This window comes from Microtus pennsylvanicus, chromosome 12 (genome assembly GCF_037038515.1).
Source record: "Microtus pennsylvanicus isolate mMicPen1 chromosome 12, mMicPen1.hap1, whole genome shotgun sequence".
NCBI classification, from domain to species: Eukaryota; Metazoa; Chordata; class Mammalia; order Rodentia; family Cricetidae; genus Microtus; species Microtus pennsylvanicus.
Genome location: NC_134590.1, coordinates 22362480 through 22389974, shown reverse-complemented (window position 1 = coordinate 22389974; position 27495 = coordinate 22362480). Strand labels below are relative to the sequence as shown.

Here is a 27495-nt window from a genome sequence, read left to right as displayed (position 1 = left end):
GCTCAAACAACTTCATCCCAAATGAACTTCTTTCCTTGAAAGAAATAGTCTTATAAATATGTGGAAGGCAATAAGGAATTATCGTTGCTGAAGTCAACTGTGTGTGTGTGTGTGTGAACTAATAGTTGGTACCCTTTAGAGTTGGCTTGTGAGAACTTGTCTTCCAAAAGAGAGACATTATCAGTATCTGTGTCCTCTCAGAGAACTGCTATTTCAAAAGGAGACATTCTTTCTTTTCTAATTATGACATGTAAAGGAGATACAAATTTTAACCTCTCCCGACAATTGAGAAGACTCATTTAAAAGAAGAGGAACAACTCTCAAGTTCATATTCCAGAGAACTAAATATTTTATTTTATTTCTAAACCCCATTGCTCTAAATAATAAATTAGTGATTTTTCTTCGTGTCTTGGTCTCTTGTTAGATTTGCTACATATACAATTAAATTGTTGAATAATTCGGCTTATTTTTTTTATCTGAATGGTGTATTAAAAAGGACTGTTAAATGCAGAGTGACATATTTAAACACACTTTAAAAATTTATTTGGAATAATTTTGGGTAATTGTTGTAGCAAACCAGATGTTGCTAAATTCTTATTTAATTGGAGATAAAGAATATCTGCAATATAGTTTTGTCTGGCTGTCAGCTTAGATAAATGAGCCCATTTCAATCAGCATGTGTCTGGAGAAAGAGGAGGGCATACAATAACATTTCTCTAGCTGCATTTGTTGAAAACAAATATTACTCTTTTCTGTGGTAAAGACCATGCTGTGCCTTCTGCATCAGGACAAGAAACTCAGGGAAGCCTTTGCAGTTTTTACCTTAGTGAAGTTCCCTGCTTTGTATCCTTCTGGAGACGTCGTATTAGATTATAGCCTTTTAGTGGTGTATACTCACCTTGTCCAAAGGCTTCTTTCTGGTACACTTCTGAAAAGTTCATCTCCAAACATAAACATAGGATCTGACAAAGATATGTTGTCAATCCAAAACATTAACCCTCTTCCTAAATTCTTTAAAACTGTTGTAATTTGCAGGAGAAGCGTAAATGTTAATTATTTTATTTTTTATTTATTTAAGGGGCTGGCCACTTGGAGTTTGACCATACTCCAGTGAGTATATGAGAAATACAAATTGGACTTTTTTTCCTTTTGGGGAAGTAAGCATGATCGGGATGTATTGTGTGGAATTCCCAAATAAATATTAATATTTTACTTATTGTCTTTTTTTTCTCATTGGTTCTATATCATTCATTACATCAAGGTGCTCTTGCGGCTGTGCTGACATCTCTGAAATCTTGCCTCAAGTAAAACATTAAAGCAATACAAAATGCAGAAGAAATAGACCAAGCAAAATAAGACATAAGGCCATAGAAGTTAATTTCAGGCTCTATTGGCAGTGGCAATGAGAAGAATAACAGGAACCAGGGATACAGGACACATATAGAGATGGGCTGAGTGAGGAACAAAGATGATATTCTGGTCAGTTTACTGCTCAGAGAAAGAAAATTACTATCATGAAATGAATAGTCATACACCTCAGAGAAGGCAAAAATATTATTTTCTCATTTCAGTGGTTGAAATTTAAATACATACTGCCTAATGGTCATACAATTCTTGAATACAGTCGTTCTGGCTAGGTGTTCAGTACTGCGATGTCCTCATTGATTTTTCCAAAATGTTCAAAAAAAATGTTTAGGGGAAAACGTTAAACTACATTAAACTATAGAGAATCATCCTCAGTCATAATAATGACATACTCAGACTGGTCATTATAAATATGTGGCTGTATGCTTAGATCAATCACCAAGTGAATTAAGAAAATGAAGTGTGGAGGTGGAACTCTGCTTACACTTTAAGGAGGCTTCTTGGGGATGAGGCATAGATTCTTAACGGAAGTTATTGTTCTTGCCTCTGTGTCACTCATATCTGGTTTCTAAAATGAAATCTGAAAAGGTCACTCTTGAAGACTGGTTGAACGCACTTCCCAAAATTGTCTTCAGAGAGACATCAGGATGTGAGGGAGGAGGGGAAGAGAAATGTATGGTTTTGTTTTACATTCCCTTTTATTACAGCATTTGGGGAAGCTATGGCAAGTAATGTCAGTCTCCGGTTACAGATATAGCCTACAATGTGGGCCGGCAGAAAGAGAGAGAGAGATGCAAAATGGCCTTTATGGCTTTTTCATTGGCCTTCTTCTCTCAGTGACTTGATAAATGAGAAATAAAAACAATGTTCCAAGCTGCTGGACCACAGTGGTTTTGAACGTAGGTGTAGAACCAGATTGGCGAGTGGCGGTGTTGGTCGAATGCCTCCCCTTGTACTTAAGATGTCTTTTATGTGTCAACATTGTGGGTGTGTAGCCCACACACGATGGAGTAACAACCTGTATTCCATTTTTTTCTTCTATGGTACTAAGGGTGGTGTCTGAGTGTTTGCCACTTGGTGAATGGGTGTTTTGAGTTTGCTTGTCATTCCTACATTGGCAAGTTTCTGTCTGCCGCAGTAGGCCTGGTGAAACACCGTAGGAGCAACGATACAGAAAGCAAATGATCATTGTTTGAGAAGAGGATCCCAACTTATCCCAGGAATAGAAGGGAAATGGTGCTTATGGAGCATTCCAAGTAGAAATAGAAACCTCAAAAGTGGGAGTTTATACAAGTACTAGGGTAAGTGTCTTTGTTAGTCTCGAGTCGAAAACTTTGGTGCATTGTCTGAGCTGTTCTAGTCAAAGAATCTTCAGATTGGTATATTGAAACTTAGTTTGAAGTACATTTAAATTTTGACCTTTGTTTTTTTCAGTATATTTTTATGTGTATATAACTGGGGCCCCAGGATCAGATTTGAGGAAAATTTCCTATCTAGTGACTGTCTTACTACTTGCTTCTGGCTTACTTAAAGCAACTGGGAGCTTTTAGTGCATTTATTTTGTGCAGCTATAAGTTGTTAAATGCATTTAGATCTGTAATATTTTATTTTGGTTCTTATCACCTTTTAAAATATACTGTGTGCCACAGGAGTGTAGGAGCCTTTAAATTCTTCTAAAACTATGACGGCTTTGTTATATTAATGGCCCATGACTTTAAAGCATGGATTTATTTTGGTCAAAAAGAATTAAATTTGTTTCTTGCTATTTTTCTTGAAAGTAAATGCAGCATAAATTAGGTATGTAAGATTCTTTGTAGAAAATAATATGTTGTGCTATACTTAATTTTTTAAAATTGTGCATAGTCACTGGATAAGGTGTGTAACTATGAAGAAGCACAGTACACATTGATCAAATTTGAAAAAAATCTCCCTAACATTTATCATTTCTCTGTGTTGGGAACTTTCAAACATCTCTCTTCCAGTTCTTTATAAGGCATAAATAAGATGCTGTGAACTACACCTACTTTGTGGTGCCACAGAAGAGAACTTATTCTTCCTACAGAACTATATTTTTGATACTCATTCTCCAAGCTTACTTTATCCACCTCTTCCTCCCTCCTCAGGAATAATCATTATTTTCTCACCTCTTCAGTGAGATCAACATTTTTAGCTTCTATAAATGATACGGTCATGCAGTAGTTGTCATTCTTGCCTTAGCTTGTTTCATTTGACATGTATCGTCCAGCTACAAGCATCCTGGCGCAAAGACAGGGTTTCATCCTTTGTTTTTAATGACTAAACAATATTCCTTTGTGTGTTTCACTCACATCTTATTTATCCATTGATTTTTCTCAGTAGATGTCATGATTGCCTTTGTATCTTGGCTATTATGAGTGGTGTATAATATACAGGGGAATACAAGGTGTGTGCCTATCTTAGGTTTTAGATTTATGTCTGAAAGAAGCATAGCCTGGCCATGATATTTCTATTTTTAAGTTTTGAAAGTCTTCTGCAGTGACTGTAGTAATATACATTTCTCCAATGAATAGAAGTCCACCTTTGTATACTTGTCAGCCTTTGTCATATTTTGTCTTTTGATTATGACTGTTCTAGCTAGAGTGATGTGTTATCTGACTGCGACTTTGGTTAACTTTTCTTGTAAATACCAATATTGTGCACATTTTTATTCTTAGTGCTATTTGTACTCCGTCTTTTGAGAAATGCCTGTTTGGAAATTTTTATAGGACTATTTCATTTGAGTTCCTCAGATATTCTGGGTATTTATGTCTTGTCAGATATTTTCTTTCTTTTTTCAAACTAAATCTTTGCACAATTGTCTGTATTCATGGCTATGAAGAAAATTCTGAGGTTCACATAATTGCATTTTCTGTGTTTGCTTTTACTGGCGATATCTTCATGACCTTATTTACTAAACATCGTTGCCTACAGCAATGTCTTGAACCTTTTTTCCCTTTTGTTTTTCATAGTAGTTGTATAGTTTGGGATTTTTGAGTTAGTTTTCCTATGTGGTGGGATACAGATATCTGGTTTTATTATTTTTTTTCCTCCATAAGAAGATTTTTTTCTACTAGTGATCAAAAATCGTTCTCAAATGGTTTTTTTTAACATTTTTTTATTGATAAAAGAAGAATAAAGAAAAAAAAAACAAATTTCCACCTCCTCCCAGCCTCCCCTTTCCCTCCCCCTCCTCCCACTCTTCTCCCCCTCCTCCCACTCTTCTCCCCCTCCTCCCACCCCTCTCCCCTTCCCCCCACTCCTTTTTTTTTTTTACGCTTTGGACTGAAGTCAGTTAGTAGTAGATGCATAGATTCATTTCTGCCCCAAGGGTCTGGGTGTAGATATTTGTTATTACCTCTTTGGTCACTGTAGCCTTGTGCTCTATTTTGACATCAGATGCTGTGATAGTCCCAGTCTTGTTCTTTCTGCTTGTGATTGCAGTACTGCTCATGATCTGTTGTGGTTTTAAATGGATTTTAGCATTACATTTTCTTTGAAGAATGACATTGGTGTTTGGTGGGAATTGCTTTGTGTAGTATGGACATTGTACAAATCTTTCCATTTGATTAAAATAAGGTTTGCTTGTTCCATTGGTTTTTGCCAGTGTTTTGTTATTTTTACTATGGAGATTATTCACCTCTTCAGCATATTCTTAGAGATTTATTTTATAAATATTTTTGGGAGATAATATGAATTAGATTGCTTTTCTGACTTCATTCCAGCATTTGATACTGCTATGAAAAATGCTACTGATTTTGCTTTTGCATGTGCATTTTGCCACATCACTGAATCCTTTGATCACTTCTAACACTTTTTGTTTGGTGAATGTTTTAGGATTTTCTATACATAAAATCATATTATCTGCAAACATAGCCTGCTTTCTTATAACCTTTTACTATTTGAATATCCTTTATTTTTCCTGCCTGATTGCTCTGAATATGATTCCCAATTGCTATGATTAATCATAGTCTGAATTTGTTTTTCTAAGAGCAGAAATGTACACCTAAGGAACAGTGTCCTGTTATCTAAGATGCATATATAAGAGCATGATAATTCTTAGTGGTCCTGTTGAAGTGTTGAGAGAGGATTGAATAGTTACTTGCTTTGGTATCTTCTCTACTTACATCTACAGATTTGTTCCAGACTCATATTGTTCTGCTCTTCTCTAGGCTCCTGTCTTTTTCCTATCCTCAGTAGGATCTATGGATGGGAAGTCATAGATCCCAATGGCCTGCAGTCACTATTCCATCACTTTCTTTGACTGATTAGTGACACTACTTACTCTTATTTCTCTTTTGAGGTTTGCAGAGGCCTGAAACAGCCTGCATGCAAGGGGGTGTGGTGACTTGTTTATAAAACTTCATCTCCTGAATGTAACTGACAGCCTATCCTTCCTACAAGAAGCCTCAAACATTGTAGAGTAGTTGCTCATGTGGTGTGAAGGCAATCTGTGTTTCCAGGAGTGGAGCAGTAAGGTCGGTTAGTATTACATTGTTTCTTATGCTTCTTCCTTGGTAGCACAGTGGTTTCCTTGATCACCAACCCAAAGTTCTTCAAGACTACTGGCCACCCACCCATTATTTACAGGCTGGGTAAAACTGGAAATTAAAAAAACAAAACAAAACAAAACATTCAGTTTGACATCATTTACAATGTCAAAATATGGTCTTCCTAATAGTCATGCCCTTTCTCTATTCTGGTAGAGTCACTGCCCTTTCTTCCCTTAATTTGTTCAAACTCAGTGCTATAGATATGATGTTGTGTAGCTATTGAGAAATATGATTCACTCTGCTAGGTAGATAGAAATCAATGCTACTACCCTATAATATTGATAGATGCATTCATACAGGTCACAAAAATATCACATTGTTATTAACTTAAACAAACAAAGCTTACTATGTTTTAACAGTCATTTACTGAGTTGGCACATCAACTTTTACTTCCTCCTATTCATTTAGTGATACTGAGTTCTCTCCTTAGCCATGCTTGCCTCATGCCTAGACAATCGAGGTCTTTTCTTCTGCCTCTGCATCAGCATCACATTTCCCAGTGGCTCAACCAGTGATGACCAAGGTCCACGGATCTCAGTAGAATGAAAAAGCCATAGGTGTTTTCTTGAGTGCTCCCAACATCTATTCCCATTTTCCCTTCCTCTTATCTTTCTTTGAGATGTTCTCAGAACCTCATTTTCCTATAACAGCTCTCCATATGTTTTTTACTCTTTTTCCTCAAGAATTTCCATTGAGAACTTAACTTACATGGGCATGCCTTTGCCAAGTTTGGCTTGGCTTTCCATTATCCTTTTCCAGCTCAAGTGTTAGCAGAAGAATTCATATATCTGCACTCAGTCTTTCTTTCCATCACACTTAGTCTCAGCCTTCACCCCAGAGCTTTCTTTAGGGTGTCACAAAGTTTGTAATCTAACTGGCCGAAACTACTGGTGATTTTTATAAAAGAAAATATTTTGGATTTGTTTTAGCTGTAAATAACAATGACTCAGGCTACTAACACTAAATAAATCATATGTTTTTTTTCAAATGTGGATTAATTTGAAATTAATTAAAATATATTGGGCAAGTAGTGGTACAAATCTTTAACCCCAGCACTTGGGAGGAAGAGAAAGGCAAATCTCTGAGATGAATCTCAGTGTGATCTACAGAGCAAGTTTCAGGTCAGCCAGGGCTATGCAGAGAAATTCTGTTTTGAAACACACACACTCACACACATACACACACATCCATCCTCCCTCCAATCCCAGTCATTCCCCCATTCAAACACGTGTTCCCTTTTTCTTTAATTATCATTGTTATATACACATGCAAATAAGTATATTAACGAAACTTGCTCAGTTCATTTATAAAACTTATGCATTGTTATTTATAAAACATATATATTGCTCATATGTATATGTTTTTAGAGTTGACTGCTTGGTGTTGGGCAGCAGGTTAGCAGCTTCATCCTTAGGGAAGACTAATTACCCCCTTTCTCAGCTGCTGTTAATTGCCTGTAGTTCTTTATCTATAGGTAGGGCCATGAGACATCTCCTCCATCCACGATTCTTTATTAAATTTTTATGTTGCTATGTCCCTTCACTTTTTATAATGTCATAATCTTTTTGTTTTCTCTGTGATTATTTTACTAATAAAATATTTGTCACTGTTCATTTTTGTTAACTTGACATAGTCCTAGGCATACCTGGGAAGAGGGAATCTCAGTTAATGAATTTCTCACATCACATTGGCCTACTGGCTTGTCTATGGGGCATTTTCTTGATTACTGATTGATGCATGAGAGCCCAGAACCCTGTGGGTAGAGTGATTCCTGCATATATAGGTCTGGTATATATAAGAAAGGTAGTTTAATAATCTAGTAAGTAGTGTTCCTTCATGGCCTCTGCTTTATTTCTTGCATCTTGCCTTCCTATCTTGGCTTCTCTTGAAGATGGACTTTGTCCAGTAAGATGTAGTAAACCCTTTCCACTTCAAGTTGCTTGTGGTCATGGTTTTATCATAACACAGAGAAGCCAAATATAATAGTCATAAATAAAATTGAGGTTTCAATGTGAAGTGACTGGTAGAACGTAGTTCATTTTAGGACCTTATTAAGGCTCCCAGATGAAACACAAAAAGCACTACGAAGATGAATAAACTCAGAATTATTCAATAAATGACACTTTGTTCATTTTACATTAAAGCCATGACTGGTATTTCTACCCCCACGTGCCCAGCAACGACTTGAGGTGGGGCACGAAGGAATGCTACATGAAGTTGGAAATTCCTTTGGAGATGGTTAGATGTTACTGGCGTGAAAACAAACAAGTGTAAAGTAACTACTTTATAAAGTCTCTTTGCTGCCGTCACCTCTGGAATAAACTAAAGTGAATGACAGTTGTTATCCTCTCAAGTTAAGGCATTTTGAGCTTTCATGAGAGAAAAATGGAAAAGGTACCCAGCTGTAAAACCTTATGGGATGTCTTAGCTCTTCAGAAACAGATGCTTTAATACTCCGAGATTTGACATGTTATAGATATAAAGGATTGTGAAATCCTTTTACTTTAAAATTTATTCCCTGAAACTTAACACACATTAGTATTTAGCACATAATAGGCATTTCACAAGTGCATATTTTCGAGAATAAAGGAACAACGCTTTGTCTTTGTCTGGCTAAGAGTAGAGCGGTGTTGCTCCCCCTGCCCCCCCCCCCATTCCTGGGGCAACTCATTTTAACATAAAGTATTTCTTATCTCTTTGAAATGTAATCACAAAATGTGTAAGAATGATCCTTTGAAAAGTTCTTTTCTTGACTGCATCGAGGGCTAGAATTTTATAACTAATGAGATAAGATTTTTTCTTCCCACATTCCAATGAAACATTTAGCTATTCATTTTCTTGTTCATGAACCCATCTATATAGAAATATTTTATTCTCAACAATTAAAGCTTAGTAAGTCTTAGTTGTTAAGCAGTCAGTAGACACTGTGAAAGGCTGCCTTGATGATGCTGTGACTCTTTGAAATGTGTGTGGTTCCATGTGCTGCTACATCTAGACTGTGCAGCCCGCCACTGTACAGTTTTATGTTACTATAACTAGAGATTGTGCTAAACTTTGGATTTTCAGTCAGCTATTAGGCTAGAGAAAAGTTGTTAAACCAGTACAAAGAGTTCCTACATACCCTTTAATCTTTTGCTCTTGATGTTACTATTTCAGTAACCATAGTCAGTTATTAAAATCTGAACATTAACATCAGTACAATACCATTAGCTGGATTGCAGATCCTGTTCAAATGTCACCAGCTTTCCCCATTAATAAAGTAGGAGTCTTTTTTAAATATAGAATGGAGTAACTTATACTTAAAGCTATTTAAGATTGATCATTTTGCTATTATTTACCTTTAAAAATGTAGTGATTGAATTTTGACAAGCTCTTTAATACATCTGATGCTGGCACAATGGTCTTTCTTTCCCTTTCTCTCTTTTTTTCCACTGTTCATGCTCTGAATTGCCTTTTAATTGGCAGCGTGCGCAAAAAAGAATATCATTAATATTTTAAGAGATCATTAAATGTCACCTGATGCTAAAATTTTGTGTATAGACCCATTTCAGTGACCTTTTCTCTACCATGAAAAGTCCTGTTTTTATAACAGATTCTGTGACTATAGAATCAAGGTAAATATTCTAGTTTGATGCTCTGATCTGCATTCCTATGAAAATGACACAAGTCATTCATCACCCTTTCTGATAACCATTATTCACATAGCAAAGAGTAAGAAAGAAGAAAGGCTTGTAAATATTCTAGATTAAACTAGTACTGAGGAACTTGGAGAGCATCATACCCTGATTGACAGAAATGTGGATTGTTCTCAAAAGACCTTCCTTACTTGTTCACATGTCCAGCCCATTGTTTTGTGAAATTTGCTTTTTGTTGTGATCTTGTACTGTAGAATAAGTCAAACCCTCTTACTGTGTCAGCAGCAATTATAGATTGTCCACTCATTGAGGGCAGGTTTATTCCTTATTAATTTTTATGGACTTCAGCTTAGCATGGCATTTGCCCCACTCACAAGTCCAGTTAGTGCCTCCTTAGGGAACGCTGTAATGTGGAGGAAACATAAAGGAAAAGGGAAGATGAACCTATGATCTTCAAGCATGTGTGCTAGAACCTGACCATCTGAAGGAGACAACCCCTTCACTCTCACCCCATCCACCACCTGTTTGTGAAATGAAATTGGGATTACATGTTGGAGGAGGCCACTTATTTGTCCTGACTGCCCAGTGTAGTAATACGAGCGGCGGGGCTGTGTCCCTGGCACCCAGGTCGCCTGGCTAGCTTATGCCCCGAAATAACAACACACAAATTGTGTTCTTTTAAACACTGTTTGGCCCATTATATCTAGCCTCTTCTCAGCTAACTCTCGCACCTGGACTAGCCCATTTCTAATAATCTGTGTAGCCCACGAGGTGGCTTACCAGGGAGATTCTAGCCTATGTCCATCCTGGGTCAGAGCTTCATCGCATGTGCCGGGAGAGGGGAGCATGGCATCTGCTCCAGAGAGCAGAGCTGTCGAGTCTGAGCTCACTTCCTCGTCCTCCCAGCATTCTGTTCTGTTTGTTCCACCCACCTATGTTTTAACCTATGAGAGCCAAGCAGTTTCTTTATTATAATTAACCAATGACCTTCCTCCATCAGCCAAGAACCAAAATAACCACACAGAAACTGTATTACTTAAAACAGTGCTTGGTCCATTAGCTCTAGCTTCTTATTGGCTAACTCTTACATATTAATTTAATCTGTAATTAATAAAAATTACATTTTTATTAATTTGTGTATTGCCATGAGGTTGTGGCCTACCAGCAAAGTTTCAGCACATCTGTCTTTGGTTGCTCCATGGCTTCTCTTTTACTCTGCCCTTCTTTCTCGCAAAATTTAGTTTAGTTTTTCCGCTGCCTAAATAAGTTCTGCCCTGCTATAGGTCCGAAGCAGTCCTTTATTAACCAATGGTATTCACAGCATACAGACGGAAATCCCACATCAATTACAGGTGTCTTGGCTTACTCAGATGCCTACCTCGTCCTTGTTTTTCTGTTTATAAGTAATGAGTGCTTATATAAAATGTGCTTTGCCAAATGAGATACACACAGAGATAATTTATGAAATAGAGCTTTCAAATAGTTTGAGTAAGTCCATGAAAATAATTACTCCAGTGGCCTTATCTAGACATGATTAGCTTTCTAATATGATGTTGAGAGAACTGTGATTTTGAGCTTGCAAGGATTTTGCTAGATATGCATTTTATATTTTCTGATTCATGATCTTTGTATCAACACTGGAAGCCTTGCCTCTTTTATTTAATTATTTTTAACACAATACATGGTCAGTTTAGTTCAGCAAAAATATCAAGAGAAATTAAGTTCACATCAAGTGACGCTGAAGATCAAAACTGTAGACTGTTTTAAAGACCATTTCTTCGTCTGATTCATGAAGAATTTCTGCCCAGAAGGGTTTTAAAATATTTAGAAGTTAGAGTGGGTAGAATTTGAGGTTGACTCAACCAATGACAACCCCTATAAAATCAACTTGTTTCTGAATCTCAGAAAAATCATGGATTTGACAAGGCTAAAATGACAAGACACAGCAAGAATATTTAGTAGCTTTAGAAACAAATGTATTTGGCTCATGATAAGGAGTTTGTAGAAGCTAGTTGTTGCAATTCCTTTCAGATGCCATCATCTTTGAAGTATAAGTATGTATTGATGTATACTGTAATATAATATTTTGAAAACTTACTGAGGATACATTTATTGGGTATCATTATCAAGAGCTTAGAAATTACATTATTAAATATATTGCTTAAATTTTGTTTTTGAAATTGGAATTTAATTACAACATTTTCCATTCTCTTTCCTTCTACTGAGTCTCCCCATATGCCCCTCTTAAATATCCTTCAAATTTATGGCTTCTTTTTCATTAATTATTATTGAATGCATAGATGTAGTTGTATATACATATATATTCCTAAATATAATCTTTTGATTCCATATAATGTTACTTGTAATATGTTTTCAGGGCTGACTGTTGTTCCTGGATAACCAATTGGTGTGCTCTTCCCCAGGGTTACTCAATTGCCTATAATTCTTTATATTCAGTTTGGCAGATTCACTGGTGGCCTTGTTCAGCTCACATTTGGACAGTCCTGCTGGTGAGACTTTATGGGTGTAGCTACTGATGTTACTGGGAGGCATAATCTTATAGCAAAGTCCCTGACTCTCTGGCTCTTACAATCTCTCTGCCCCATCATTAGCAATGTTTTCTGAGCCCAAGGTGCAGGAGTATTTTGTAGATGTATCCATTGCAACTGAGCTCCACAATTCTGCATCTTGATTAATTGTGGTTTTCTGTAGTGGTTTCCGGCTGATGCAAAGAGAAATTTCTTTCATGGGTGTGTGTGAAAACTACAATCATTGCTTGATTTTGGTTTGCATATGAGTTTTGCTTTAGGGTAAGAGATTTTTATTTATTTGCTATGGATAAAATTAGAGTTTATCATACCTTATAAATGCTTTGCCAAACTATAGGTAGTAGAAGGCCCTGTGTAGGAAATACATAAGTGAGTAGCAGAATTATTTTGGCAAATTATGTAGCTCAGTAGCAGAACACCTAATTAGTATGAGGGAAGTCTGTATTTGATCCCAAATAACTAAACAACAGCGTAAGCATGATGTACTTACGCCAGTGATGATAGAATGTAAAGAAAACGAAGGTGTTTGGAATAAGTTAGATTAGGGGCAGCAGGAAAGAGAAAGCTACTAACTAACTGTCAGGTTTATACATTTATCTTTAGCTTCGCTGGTGGTAAGACTACTCATATACAGTCATTTTTTTTTTATTTTGTTGAACTTTAGACTAAAATTATGGTTAAATTCATCTCAGTCAAAATTGAAATGAAATCGTGATTGTAAGTATGCCTAAGAAATGAAACCCCATATGTATTTGTAGATACTTCTTATTTTCCTGTAACAGGAAATCTAGCAAGGAGTAGTCCTAATTGGCATAACAAGACCACGGGTCACTTTTGTGTTGGCACAAAAGGGAGGCTTCATTGCGAATTTTGCCATTGCCGGTGTGTTTAGATCAACGACGTAAGGCAGGATGCAGAGCTGGGGGAAGTTGGTGAAATCAGTCCTGGGAATGGAAAGACATTGAGGAAAACATTCCAGTTTATCAACGTTTGAAACACAGACACTTGGACAGAGCAGGTTGTCTGGGGAGGATACGATCTTGAAGTATAAACTGACTTGAACGAAATCAGGATCTGTTACTTAGGTAAAGGGGTTCTTTTACAGGGAGACAGTAGTGAGCCCTAGAGTCTGCAACACAGTACTTGACCCCACTGTGATCTCTGTACCGGGCAGACATTCGACCACTATCGCTATCGTGAATGTACTGTATTTATACTCTTGAAAGTCATCAAACTCAGCTGAGGTTGATTAAAATGAAGCAGTAATTTGTGGCACACTCAAATGTTAATAACGTTCTCAACACTGCCATAGTCCCTTTCTATTCATATTCTATATGTCTCCATACCAAATAAATGACTGAGACTATAGATAATACTGATTTCTATTAATTTTATCTTTCCCCCTATGCATGCTGATCGACAATAAAGCTGCGTTTAGAGATCTGGCTGACGATGACATTAAGAACTGTGACTAATTGTTAAGATTGAATGGTTATATCAATATGCCATACACAAAGTTATGTGAGCATAATCCATTTCTATAAATGTATTTTCCTGTGTTGGATTCCTGTCAGATGATGCTGCAGTTGACTCTGGGAGGTAAACCTCAGAACGCAAACCACGGGTCCATGGGGACAGCTCTGTTTTTGAATCTGTAATGTGGGATTAACTTCTTAAACTATTCAGAGAGTGTACTTTGAGGCAGTTTTTTTTTTTTTATTTAAGTGAACGTTTTTCACACCTAGTGTGTTTCTTCAGCTTCCAAGTTAGGTTTGAAAAAAGTTGGCACGTTGCTGTTCGTTCCAACAACCTATCACATAGGAGTTTCATAACAGCCTGTTCTCGGGGCCATTTGACAAAATTGTTACAGTTCAGTAATTGCAAGTTTGTTTGCTGACATGCAGAATAATGCCTTGAAGCTTATCAGACTTGGAGATCATTCTCTGAAGTTTAGAGAAGACAAACTCCCAGGGAAAAATGATGATTAAAAATAAGCAACGTGGCTTTGGCCCAGTTAGGCAGGTTTGTGTCCAGTGTTGGTGCCTGGGCTAAACAGGTGTTTACTGTGTTAGACAAGTGAAAAGGCAAAAAAAAAAAAAAAATCTTGTTTAGCCAGTAGTAGAAATTGAGAGAAATCAATCCCTGAGACGGTTGCAGCAGTGTGTAGCCCACATCAAGGCATGCCCAATGACCAGTACACAGCAATAAAACTAAATCTACATGACCTTAGTGGGTGGACTTTCACGGCTGCTGTTTTTCTAGTCTTGACCGGCAACTGGGCCAGGCAGAACAATGCAAACCGAAAGACTTGCTCTGGTTTCATGAATGAAGACGTCAAGGACAGACTAGTGAGTCACACAAGAACATGATTTACGAATGCTGTGGGAGGTGAGGTGGTGGGACACAAACCACGCAGGCATCCAGGCTTGGCCTTTGTCCCTGCTACATAATGAGGTGCTGTGTTTCCACCTTGCCTTCCTTCTCTCTTCTCCTGGTTATCATTTAAGGGTGAGAGTAGAGGGACTGGCTTCAGAGTTCAGATGTCCTGTTGGTTTTCTTGAACACAGTATTTTGGCAGAGCCCTTTGTAGCCATGATCCGACTATATTTCTCAAAAATATGTAAGGCCTCTACTCTAGGCGTAGAATCAAGGTTCTTTATTTCATCCTCTGAATCTAACCCACTGCTTTACACATGGAAAATGATGAATTTAAATTGATAAGGTGTAGCCTTAGCCTCAGATAATCCTGCATTGCAATTTACCGTACGTTAAGAGACATACATTGAGTATGCTAAGGAAGTCATGGATCCATCTTTCTGTAATTCCCAAATGAGAGGAATGGCTCACAAAAGGCGAGAATGGAGGCACTGTGTGGGGGAGGCCTTGTGAGGCAGATACATACAACAGCTATGGGTCCATCTTCTATACAGAAGATTCTTTAACTCAAGAACATAGTTTTTTTCCCTTCTGACCCTGCTGTCAAGCTCAAGTTGCTGTTGTGTATGGAACCTTTAAAATCATGTATGTTGCAGGCAAGTCACATTCTTGAATGTACGTATTACGTTATATTATATTCTTGTCTGGATATTAGCGAATTAGGAGCTTTGAATATATAAGACAGCAACACTGGAATTTGCTTGCTTTAGCCTGAATCCTAGCTCCGCAAGTTTCTAGCTCTATACAATTTTCTCTGCTCTCTTCCCTTCTTCCCCTCCCCAGTGACCTCCACTCTCCCAGTTTACTCAGAAAACCTTGTTTTTTTTCTCCTTTCTATATCGATCCATGTTTGTCTCTCTTAAAGTCCTCTTTGTCTAGGTTCTCTGAGGTTTAGGACATTGCCTAGTGGGGTTGAGGTGAGGGGAAGCATATGTAAGTTGCAGACATGAAATACGTGCAATGATGATACCATAGGGAGAGCTGAGAAGGGGAAAATAGGGAATAGAAAATGAAACCAAAAAAAAAAATAATGTAAGGGCTTGATGCTGAAGAGAGTACTCCAGACACTCTTGTTCTGTGTAATTAGTGACCTTTTTCAGAGCACTTTCAATGAGGGTGCTGTTGCCTGAAAGATGATTATATTGGTTGGAAACCAAGGGGTAACGACAACAACAAAAAACATTCAGCATGAATTCTTTCCGCAGCAGGAGACTTTTTCACGATGGATTTTTATAATTGTTGTAAAAGCATTATGTCTTTTAAAAACAAATTCCATTGAACTGGTAAGAATGGCCAGTAAGCGAAGGCACTTTGCCATGAAGCCTGAAAACCTCGCTCTCGTCCCTGCCTCGCACCTGATGGTGGGAGTTGACCTCTGCCCTCCACACATGCGCTGTAATGTGTGTGCCTGCCCTTACCACAACAACATCAATAAATCAGAAAAAGGTAATGGTAAGCTGTTTGAAGTACTCCAGTCTGTGGCTCTGTAATTAGTTATATTCTAGAGCCGTGGAATCCGTAGCTGCTATGATTATGGTTACAGTGCTGGGTATGATGAGGTCCTGGAAACACTGCTACAGTAGAACATGACCTCCTCCTTTGCCCATCTTCTGGCAAATATGTTGCAAAAAAAAAAAAAAGACATTGAGAAAGAAAAATGAAAACTCCAGCGTTGAAAGATGAATTAGAGATTCTTGTGAAGATCAGTTTGTGTCTCTGCCTGTTTCAGATCCACTTTCTAGATGGAAGAAGTGAAATACCAAGCAAACGCCCTTTAACCACACACACTCTGATGAGACAGGAGTCTCAGCTTCCCTTTCTACACACGTAGGCAAAAGTCTACCTTATGGCTATAGAATGTATATGAGAAAATATGTTCTTATGTACCCAATAGAATAAGTTATTGTAAATTCTTAGGGAATGTTAGATGCCTTCAAACTCCAGATTCCCACTCCAAACATGGGCTTTGCCCTGCTCTAGTGGCTACTCTGGAGACATGTCCTGAATTAAAGATCAGTCTGTACTGTTTGCCTGAATGTGTGATAGAGAAGCGTTGAATTAGTTCTCTATTTTCTTTCTTTTAGTACAAATCCATAATTCTTTAAATTGCACCTCTTTTCTGGCTATGTGACTGATTGCATGAAGCACACTGTACGTTATGGCGTGTTCTCTTGAGAAAGATATTCCTGTGAGCTGAACCTTATCCACTGAAAGGGTTGAAGGCATAGGTATGTCATGCTATCTCAAAGGCCTTCTTTTCGAAGGGCTGGCTGAAGTAGCACCCAATCTGATAAAGAGTGTGCCACTCAGATGAGACTGTTTAGCTCAGATAATACAAAACAGACCCAAATCCTATTGGTCCCTGTTTTGAGACCAGTTGCCTGACTATGGAAGCTATAGATATTTAATCAAGTTGATTGCCTCCTATCTGATCCCATGTTTGTTTGACTTCCCCAATGCCAGTATTTGCGGAGGGTTAGACTAGTAGATGGGACCTCAGGTATTTTGATCCTTGTGGCGATTATTTCCTACTGGAGGTTAATAAGTTCATTTTCTATACAAGTATTCTATATTTTGTGAGTGTGTTTCTCAGTGATCCTATTTTTATCTTGATATATTTTCTTTATTAATATCTTTAAGCATATGATAAGCCTTTTTCCTCTAGAATGTGAACATGAGGTACTTTGTGTCTTTTTCTTTGTGATGCATAAGATGAAAATTAGTAACTTTCATGATTATTCTCGTTTATTTGGTACTAGTTGAAAATATATTTTTGCTAATGGTTGTTATCATAATAAGAATTTTCAGTGTTTGTTTGAAAGGAGTAAAATTTTTATGAGTGTGTATCAGTGTTCTGAAAACAAAGTAGCTTTAATGATTTCCAGTGCTCAGAAACAGAAGTCATTGTAAGATGTATAGACTTAATGTTGTCACCCTTATTAACTTTAAGAAATGCAAGATAAATTTTACTAATAATTTTTTGAAATATAATTGTCATGAGAAGTTGTTAGTCATTTTTTAATTCAATAAAGTGTATTGAAGTTAGTTTTCCTAAGTATCCTATATATCAAAAACTACTTGCCTGCATGAAAGAATTATTGTCTTTGTAGGGCAGAGTTTTCTATTTTAGATAAAGAAGAGCATGGATTGAATTTGTATTTCAACTATTACATTAATATAACTTTTGCATGTTGATTCATATATAATCACTGTTTAAAAATATAATCTTATTTGCAGTTAAATTTCTAGTACCTGTTTAGTTTAATATTATTCATTTTCTAGAACTGTTTATTTTCATTTTTTTGTGTATATATATGTGTGAGTGCTAGATGCATGTTTGGTTCCCACAGAGTCAGAAGAAGTCATTGGATCCACTGGAACTGAAGCTACAAATTATGGATGGTTGTGAGCCACCATGTGGGTGCTGGAAACCAAACCTGGGTCTTCCTCAGGAACAGCAATTGTTCTTAATGGCTGAGCCTTCTTTCCAGCCCTTGATCCTTATGTATTATATTGGCTTTGTATCAAGAATTACTTTTACCTTTCATGTAATGTTTTCTTTGAATACATGAATAATAAGCAGGTCTCTGCAATAGATGGGATCCTTTCCATTGTGTGTGTGTGTGTGTGTGTGTGTGTGTGTGTGTGTATGTGTTCATCACGACTGCAGGAAAAGTTAGGTATTTACAGCTTTTCAACTTTAATTAATTTAAAGTACTAAACTGCTTTTGTCTTTTTGTGGGGACCGAATTATGTAGGTCTATATTTTACAGAAAGAGATGTTTTCAGTCTACATGACAAAGTAGGTATGGACAGGATGTGACCTAAGTTGTTTGGAAAATAAACGCAGGTGATTTGGGGATGTTATTTCAGGATTTAAATGATCCCTAAAACTCCCTGTGCCTCATTTATTCCCACACTCCACTCTGGTATGAGAAATGTTTTATGTCTGGGCTGGTCCCTGACATCTTTTGATAACCTCAATCCTTACATTGAAGTTTTAGGTTTTTTTACACAAGTTTCTACTGGCCACTTATTTAGTGACAGGACAGGAGGTTGTATTTTGCTACACTTCTGGTTAATCTTTATTCTCCAACACAAGGAATGACATTAAATGACTAGAGAGATCTCCATCATATATCCATATCGGGCTTTGCACAATTCTAAGACATGTTTCTTTCTCTAGAACCCTGAAGTGTATTCCAGTCTCTGCTTTGTATGGTCTGCATATTGGTAAATACCATTAAAACTAGAACTATCAGCTTAAAGAAGCTAAAAATAGCTGGAAAATAATTAATATTACTGAGCATTTCTGCAGTTATTAGTATTCTGGAAGTAGTTCACCAAGTTGCGTTATCCATTTGAAAACTCTGCAATACTTATTTTTAAAATCTGGTCAGAAATCACAGTCCTAGGGCATCAAATATTGCACAAGCCCTCCTCAAGGCCATGTGATGTCATGATTTTGTATACGAAGACTGTGTGTAATCAAATGGTCATTTCGAAATCCTAAAACACAGAGAAATGCTTTTCTGAGTAGCTCTTGCAATAATGAATGCAGCTTACTGAGATGAATAACTTGACACTTGCTCTTTTGCAGTCCTAGGTTTGTGCTGTTCCCCGTTCTTTGGAGGCCTAGACTTCTTCCTTACAGCTGATTGATTTTGAATTTTTCAAACTGATTAATGTTTTCATTTGAATGGTAATGCTGACTTTGCAGAAGATGTGATCTTTTAATTAGCAGATGCTGAGATTAGCATTAGGGCTGAGCAGTAATTAGCGTTTGTTCTTGTAGTACAGGAGCACAAACTGGGTACTGCCACAGACACAGCTCCTGTGCCTCCTTGACCGTGGCCCTTTAGAATACCTTTGTGAGACAAGTTCAAAATAACTGACACACTAATCACCTTGGAACTTAGCATTGTAGCAAATGATGGATCCACTCATGGGAAAATAAATTTCACTTTTCTTGTATTATCAATAAATAGGAGAGTTTCACTTGCAGAGTTTCTAAGTATTTCACAATGGTGTTTTAAACATTGTTTTAATTAAAGTGTGATTCTTTGCATGTAAAAAATAGAGCAGGCATATGAATATGTCTTGGAAAAATCCAAAGCCTTTACATATTTTGCTTCTATTAGTAACATTACTAATTAGAATTAATTACTAATTAGTAAACCCATTCCATTTCCATAGTTATTTTGAGTATCAACCTGAAAGAGATGGCTCCAGTTATAGGCAGTAAAGAAAGAGTTAAGATTTGGAGGCTGGTTTCAAGCAAACTGGATGCTAATTCTTGCAAGGGCTCAGTTTCAAGACCTCATCAGCAACATGAAGGTGAAAGAGAATTATTGCTAAGAGTAAAGCAGATATTGAACCAGTAGCACACAACCCACATTAATGAGTAATGTTCACTGGTAGAAGTTCTACATACAGTCATCAGTGCCCATTGCCATAAGTGGCCTACATTTAAAACTTACAGAGAATGATGTAGTAGGTTTATTTCTCAAATAGAATGATTAGTGAACACCCGCTGGTTACAGTGCACGGAATGTATAACGGACACACCAACCTTTTCTGCAGAAATTCATTGGCTCTTCTCTTTGATAGAAAGTCCTTCAAGGAATCCTGTGGAGAGGCTGGGTGTCCCCTCCAAAACTGCACATGGGAAGTGAGTGTGAGTGGTTTGGTTTTGTTTTCAGTAGTTTATACAACAACTGGTAAGGGGAGAACAAGTAGGAATGATGTATTATTCATTGAGGCGCAAGTTATTTTGCTTACATCCACAATTCAGGGTGTATTTTTAGGGCTCTGATAGTAGACAGAGGGGTGCTGCATAGATGCTAAACATGGGTTTACTGCTTAATGTGTATCAAACGGCTACCTATGAAGTTTTGACCATTATTATTTAAAGAGTAAATTATTGCTGATCCCTAGAGCCTAGAGAGACTTGGTCTTACACATAACTCCTTTTCCCCATTCCATTGATGGCTATTAAAATAGCCCTAAAGTAAATGCATTTGCATTTGTTACTATGGAGGCTGCTCTCCCAGGAGACAACAAACAGAACACTTCAAACTCTTGAGTGAGCAGGATGATTGACTGATTAAATCTCCATCTCTTCTCCCACCCCCACCCCCGCACCACCCCTGCTTGCTGCCTGCCCACTTACATATGAACAGAGAAAGACTAACAAAATAAGTCAAAGTAGATTTCCAGGGAAGAAAAAAGAGGGAAAAAAAGGAAAACCCCAAGAAATACATTTTTTTTCTTAAAAAAGAAAAGTATTAGTGCTGTTTGAATGCAAGGGATTTTCAGCTTGAAAAGGAAATAGAATTTTTTTTCAGGGTATCACTTTATTCTAAAACAAAAAAACAAAACTACACTGAAGTAGAAGTGTCGCTACTTTAGAATTAGAAAACAGGTTCCTGAAGCAGAGCTGGCTGTTTAATTTACACTCATCAGTCACACTATCTGTTTGCTTGAGTGCATCCTAGGAGACCACTTCAGCATTCAGACCCAGCTAGTTAGGGTCGTTTTAGTCCATTTGTGCTACTATAGCCGAAATACACAAGACTGGCTTATTTATAAGTAACAGAAATTCCCTTTCACGGTTCTGGAAATCTGGGAAGGTCCAAAGATTATGCCTTTGGTGAGGGTTCTTCCTTATTCCATGATGATGACTGACAGCCTGTGTACCCCTATGTCAGGAAGAAAACATATCTGATTAGAAAGTAGAAAAGCAAAAAAAAAAAATAGTCTAGCTGCTTCTTTAGAATCTTTCTATTATGCGTCTTAATAGAGTTTTCAAGGGCTCGGCATTCATATATTGAACAACACCAAAGACTCCCCTCAGTATTTTCTCACCAGGTCTTAGGCTCTGATATAGGAATTTAGGAGAGCCGTGTATGTAAATTAAAGCATAAAAGGCATGTTTTCCCAACTGAGCTTGCAAGATTTTCTTTCACATTTGTGTTTGCTTATTCTTTATTTGGTGATGCTAGGGACGGAAACCAAAAGCTCCATTCATAGCCGACAGGCACTGTGCCAGAGAGTTACACCTGCAACCCTGCACAAGTCTGATAGAGAAGGCCACCTCCTAGTCAGTGCAAAGTTTCCTGGAATGGAACATATCTAAAACAGAAGGGCAGATGTTTATTGTTGCTTTTTTTCTTGCTCTATTAATGTTTAAATAAAATTTAACATATATGTAAATAAGATTTGTATATATATGTTATATACTTATATTTGTAGATAATGTCTATTTTATACAAATATAAGTATTTGATATATATTTATACCTAAATATATATTTTTCTGTCTCTTCCTCCATGCAACCCTTTTTATTATTTGACAGCCATGTGTCCATTCATTCTTTTTTCTGTTTGGGTATGTGTGATATATCCACATGTGTGTACATGTGTACATGTGCATCTGTATGACTCAGAGACCAATAAAACGGTATCTTCTTTTATCACTGATAAATACATTATTTAGAACCAGAAGCTCAACAATTTGGTTAGACTAACTGAAGAGAAAATCTTTTGGATCTGCCCTGCCTTTCTTGTGCAGCACTGAGGTTCCCTAAAGAGGACTGCTTCTGGGAGAAGTTGGGCATGGCTTCTGGTGTGCTGACCATATTCCAGTGATTGGCCCCACCCCTGTGAGGACTGAGGGATCACAGCTCTGACTCGGTGCCTTGTTTTATAGGAATAAAAAGAGGGCAAGTAATGAGAGGGGCTGCGGAGTTGGGAGTGGATCTGGGAAGAGTTGGGACTGAATATGATCACGATACATTGTGTAAAATTGCCAAATTAAAAAAGAATTAATGAAAATAAAAAGAGAGGATTGTGTCAGTTGTGATGAGAACCTAGGGCTGATTTTTTTATTTTTATTTTATTTAAAACAAAACAAAACTCACCTTTTTCATTTTACATACCAATCCCAGTTCTCACTCCTTCTCCTCCTCCCATTTCCTTCACTACCACCCTATCCACTCCTCAGAGAGAGTAACACAGGACCAAAGCTCTCTCTACTATATCTAGGCTGAGCAAGGTATCTCTCTAAAGAGAATGGGTTCCAAAAATCCAGTACAAGCAGTAGGGATAAAAACCCTGGTCCCACTGCCAGGGGTCTGGCATTCTGCTCCAGCCATACAGCTGTCACCCACACTCTGAGGGCCTAGTTTGGTTCTATGCTGGTTCCTTCCCTGTCCAACTTCCCTGTCGGTGAGCTCCCGTTAGCTCAGGCAAACTGTTTTAGTGTGTGTCCCCATCATGGTCTTGACCTCTTTGCTCATATTCTCACTCCTCAAACTCTTCGACTGCACTTTGGAAGTTCAGCCCAGTGATCTGCTGTGACTCTCTAGGGCTGAAGTTTTAAACAAGAATAGGTCCAGTAGAGTGTCCAGAAGTCTTGAGTGATAAGCAAAGGCTTTTTAAAAAACTTTGTTAGGAAATTAAAGAGCATATAGGTTCTTAAATTAGGCATCAATATATTGAACTACTTTCATCAGTTCCCTGCTTATATAGATTAATTTATAATTGACTTAGAATTGCTTTTTAAATTTTTATGTCTGATGTTGGAAAGAACATGCTTTTAAGTTGCTTTGCATATTTAGGTCTTATTGAATTTGTAAGTTATTTAAAAGCTGATAATAAGAACTTCAAATTGGTGGGGAATTCTTCCACACATTCCTTTTAAAGCTCAATCTTCTGCTTTAGTAAAATCACTCTCTTCTTTAGAGTATTTGTGTAGACTTCTCAGGAGTGCAAAAATATAACTAGATAGTCCATGCATTCTTAAAGTTTTGCTCTGCTTGCTGGTGTACTGTTTGGTTAAAAATTTGCTATATGTTGCATAGCATATCTTTGATTTGGTATTTGGCACAGTTTATTTTGTGCAGTTGACTGGTCGTGCAGTTGCTTTCACTCTATTATATTTTGAACACGATTCTAAATGCCCCAAGCGCTGCCTCTGCATTTTCCGTCTGTTCTCACCTTACTTCTTTAGGGTGAACTCTACTTGAGGCCTCCTTTTGTTTCCTCAGTTGTGATTCATAATAATCAGAACCTACACAACCTCCTGCCTTTACCCAGGATGCCATCTCTCACTCCACCCTGCTTCCCGGGCAGCACTTAGTCATCATTTTATTTGCTTGATTATCTGTTTAATGTTTGACTCCCTTTGCCCATTGTAAGCTCAGTAAGAAGAAGATTGTATCTATTATGTGGCACTGTTGTGTATCTATTGCCCACGGAGGACTAAGCATGTAGTTGGTGTTCAGTAAGTATGTGTTAAATGAGGTGAACAAATATCATTCAGGCCGATTAAGTTTTGCTCCAATGTTTTTTAAGCACAAGAGTCTTAATTGCCCTAAGGAAGCCTGTAAGCTGTTTAGGAGTTTCCACAATTATTACAATAATTCCATTTTTCTTATCTATTGATTTATAGTTGAGACAAAGGGCACTCATGTTATCTTAAACAGTGACTATTGATCTTTATGTAAGTTCATTCTTAAGATTACTGTCTGAAGCACCCCCTAAAAACAAAGTTTGGTTGTATCACTAAGGATTTTTCCAGTGAAACAGTTGCATAAATTTTCATGGATATTAGACTAACAATGCAGACAATAACACAGAAATTCCCAGTACACAAGTTATTATTGCCTGAAGGCTGTTGGTGAACAGTTTTCTATGAACTGCTTAGGAATGTGCTGTCATTTGTTGGGTAAACAGAGTATAGTGAGAATTTCATTTTCACAGACTATTATGATCTTAATGCCTCATTAATACATTTGTGAATGGTAATATTTGGTTTAATATTAAAATATATATTAATTTTTTGATAGAAATTGAGAAACTATTGATGATTGATTTATTGAAGAGTTTATCTGTGCAAGGCAGTGTCCAAGACATACTAGTCATGTACAGTCCATGGTTTAAGGATTCTGTTTTTAAGTTTGGCTGAAAAGGGGATAAGTGGTCTAAAAAGTTTGCAAATAGCATTAGGAATACTGAGGCGACACAGTTTCAACAACATGGTGATCCACTGAATAGTCACCAAAAGAGGTGATACTAAATGTAGGTATCTATACGTGAGCAAAGTTTCAGTAGGTGAATTGGTAAGACACCTGTGTGACTACTGTATATCGGCATAAGAGTTTGACTTTCAAACAAAACAGGGAATAAAGAAAAGCATCAAGTGATAAGGAAACTAATTGATCTGTTGCTATGGTACCTCAATCACAAACCTAGTCTGGACCTAATGTCAACAAGCTTTCTATAGGCTTCTTCAAGGGTTAAAATTTATACAGGCCAAAACCAAGAACATATCCAGATCATATATGAATAGACATTTTATCTCATTCTTCTGCTGAACTGCAGAATAATGACATCAGTTACAGACTTTTAAAGTCTGTCCACGGAGTAATCGTTCCTCTCATAGGCAGTGCTAACTAATGCATGTAGAGATCATCTATTGGTTTATTTCTCCTGAGAGAAGTCGTTGCATGAGAGAACATAGTTCTGACACTATCTATGAAGATAAGTGGCTTGTGTTTGCAATGAAAGATGATTGAAAGAGTTAGAAATATTTATTTCTGAACTTGACAGGTCATTAAAGCCTGATTTTATTTTGAAGGCAAACTATTTAATATCCAATTTTGGTCCTCTTCATAAACATTTGTGTCTGTGGAAACTTTGACAAGTAATATTAAAAGGCTACTGCATCTGATCTTTTGGGTAAAACCCAAGGTTGATTTTAACATTGTCAATATAAAATCAGTTAAAGGATATTGTTTTCATTTGCAACCTAATAAAACTAACCACATTATTTGGACTGATTTTATTCAGCCTAACTTTACTACTGAAATATCTTAGTGAATTACTGCCCTTGAATTTATTAACTTTTTTCTCTATAGTAAGCTATATTTGTATTGCATTTTAAACATACCATTAATTGACAGAATGCAAAGACAAGGCTCACTCATGACTATTAGATCTCCTCAACTTTCCCAGCCTGTCATATTTTATTGAATGAAAGTTTGTAGGTTATGGAGTTCAGTTGGAGACCTTTATCTGTGAAAGTTTAATAGCTGACTCCAGTAAACAGTGATTTATGTAGTAGTAAATATGATTAAAGGGGAGGGATTGTTTTCTATTGATCAAACAATAAAGTAGTGGGGATTAAGTTTCTATATAAGGTCATCTACTCTCTGCACATATTTTGCTGCCAAAAATATTTTATTTATATAAATACTCATTTGATAGAACCTAAGTAAATGTTATTTGAACAAAATCATGGGCAACATGCAGTTTTCTTTTCTTTCTTTTTTTTTTTTTAAACAAGGTCTACATTACTACAAAACAACAGGTATATGGATTTTATGCTCTCTTGTGTGAGTTTGAATACCTGGTATTTAAAAAATTAAACTAGCATTTAATAAGGTTGTTGTGCAACGAAAGAATGAGTCTATAAAATACAACCAGTTCTTGCTTTATCAATGTGGCTACCCCCTGAGTTGTGTAACTGGAGACATACAGATGGAGTCAGCTCCCATTAAAACAGAGTTTCTTTCTCGGTGGACTACTGCATTCTGGCAGACCGAGGATGGGATCTGAACAATAGCCAACAGTGATTGGCTCAAAGATAGTCTTTGCCAGTGCATTCTCATGTGCTATGATGATAGGGCTGTTCCGATTCCTGTGCCTTGTTCTGTGCCTCTCTTGCTTCTCCCACTCGCGTTTGCCAAGTGTGTTTTAAGCCCACTGTTTTGTTTCTTGTGAACTAACTGTTTAGAGATAAGTGAAGAGTTTGCTAAATAGGGCATTTGCCACATAATCTTTTCCTTTTCCTTACTCTTCTGCAGATGCCGATTTGAAGAGCTACCCTGAAAACTGGTGAGTGGGTTGTGCAATGCCCAATGACGATGCGCCGTCTTGGGCATTGTGTTTTTCTCTCTCTTCCTTCCCAGTGCCTCTTCTATCTGATGCACATTCAGTTTTGCTCTTTCCTTTGGCTTCCTTTGACAGACTGTCAAGGACAGCGGAAGAAAAATCTGATAGACGTGTGGATCAGTGCTATTACACATGTAAGGGTTTTAGCCTCTGCCTAACCTTGAGTGCCACTCAGCGAATCCTTGCTGTCTCTCTGTCTGCTCCCTTTCTCATCTATCATGTTCTTTGTGTTTGCATGTGCTGTTCTTTCCCTGAAATGCTCTTTTAAAAGGTTTCTTTCTAGATGAAGGCTAGTCATCCTTCAAGTCTGGACTGGCTGGTACCTCAGTTTACTAAGCTTTGTAGTCTGCCTCTTGCTCCTCCATGTCTCCCCCTGGCATTATCTCCAGCACAGTGAGTTTATTTCTTTGCGCTGGACTTGTGCACCATCAGCAGTGTTGCCGTTAGGTTAGGCACTGCATGAAATTACCGAAGGCCGTGCCCACGCTTCTCGAATTGTTTCTTTGTTCATTGTGTGGCACATGGTTAACATTATGTTGGATCTGCTAAATCAATCAAGTGCCTGGAAAAAAATGTCATCCACGGAATGCTTCCTGCTAGAGGAACAAGTGCCACCATCTTACAGTTTGTCACAATGCCTTCCTGCTCATAATTATCATACTTATTTTGAACACATCCTGAAACAGTGATAGCGTTAAGTGGCAGCTAGATGGGCGAGTGAGGAAGTAGCTCAAATGATAAGGTAATGAAACACCTTCTAGAACATATCTCAATTTTTGAAACAGATTTCAGGTTATTGGAGCTCACAGTATCTGCATGTCGGTCCATCCACAGTTTGTTGTCATCTGCACATCGCTCATGTGCACATCGCCTTTGTGTTTCTTTCCCACGTTTATCACATATTTTGATGTTACGGTCTTTTGCCTCCTGACTGTGGATATCTTAAACATGAAATCTACAGTGCTTTTAATACGTATTTCCATCA

At 37.4% G+C, this 27495-nt stretch overlaps 1 protein-coding gene across 25 annotated transcripts in view; it reads left to right on the top strand.

Moving 5' to 3' along the window:
• The window catches only part of Adgrl3 (adhesion G protein-coupled receptor L3), a 734954-nt gene that overhangs the window by 20710 nt on the left and 686749 nt on the right, over positions 1-27495 (top strand). For 23 of the 25 annotated variants that reach the window (XM_075942857.1, XM_075942861.1, XM_075942854.1 and 20 more), the window contains exon 2: positions 26423-26453. The exons of 1 other annotated variant lie outside the window; for it this stretch is intronic. The gene's annotated coding sequence lies outside the window, so the exon portion shown is untranslated. Of the gene's footprint in view, positions 1-26422; positions 26454-26624; positions 26645-27495 lie in introns of those variants that run through there. One more of the 25 variants, XM_075942838.1, reaches the window with a different exon arrangement.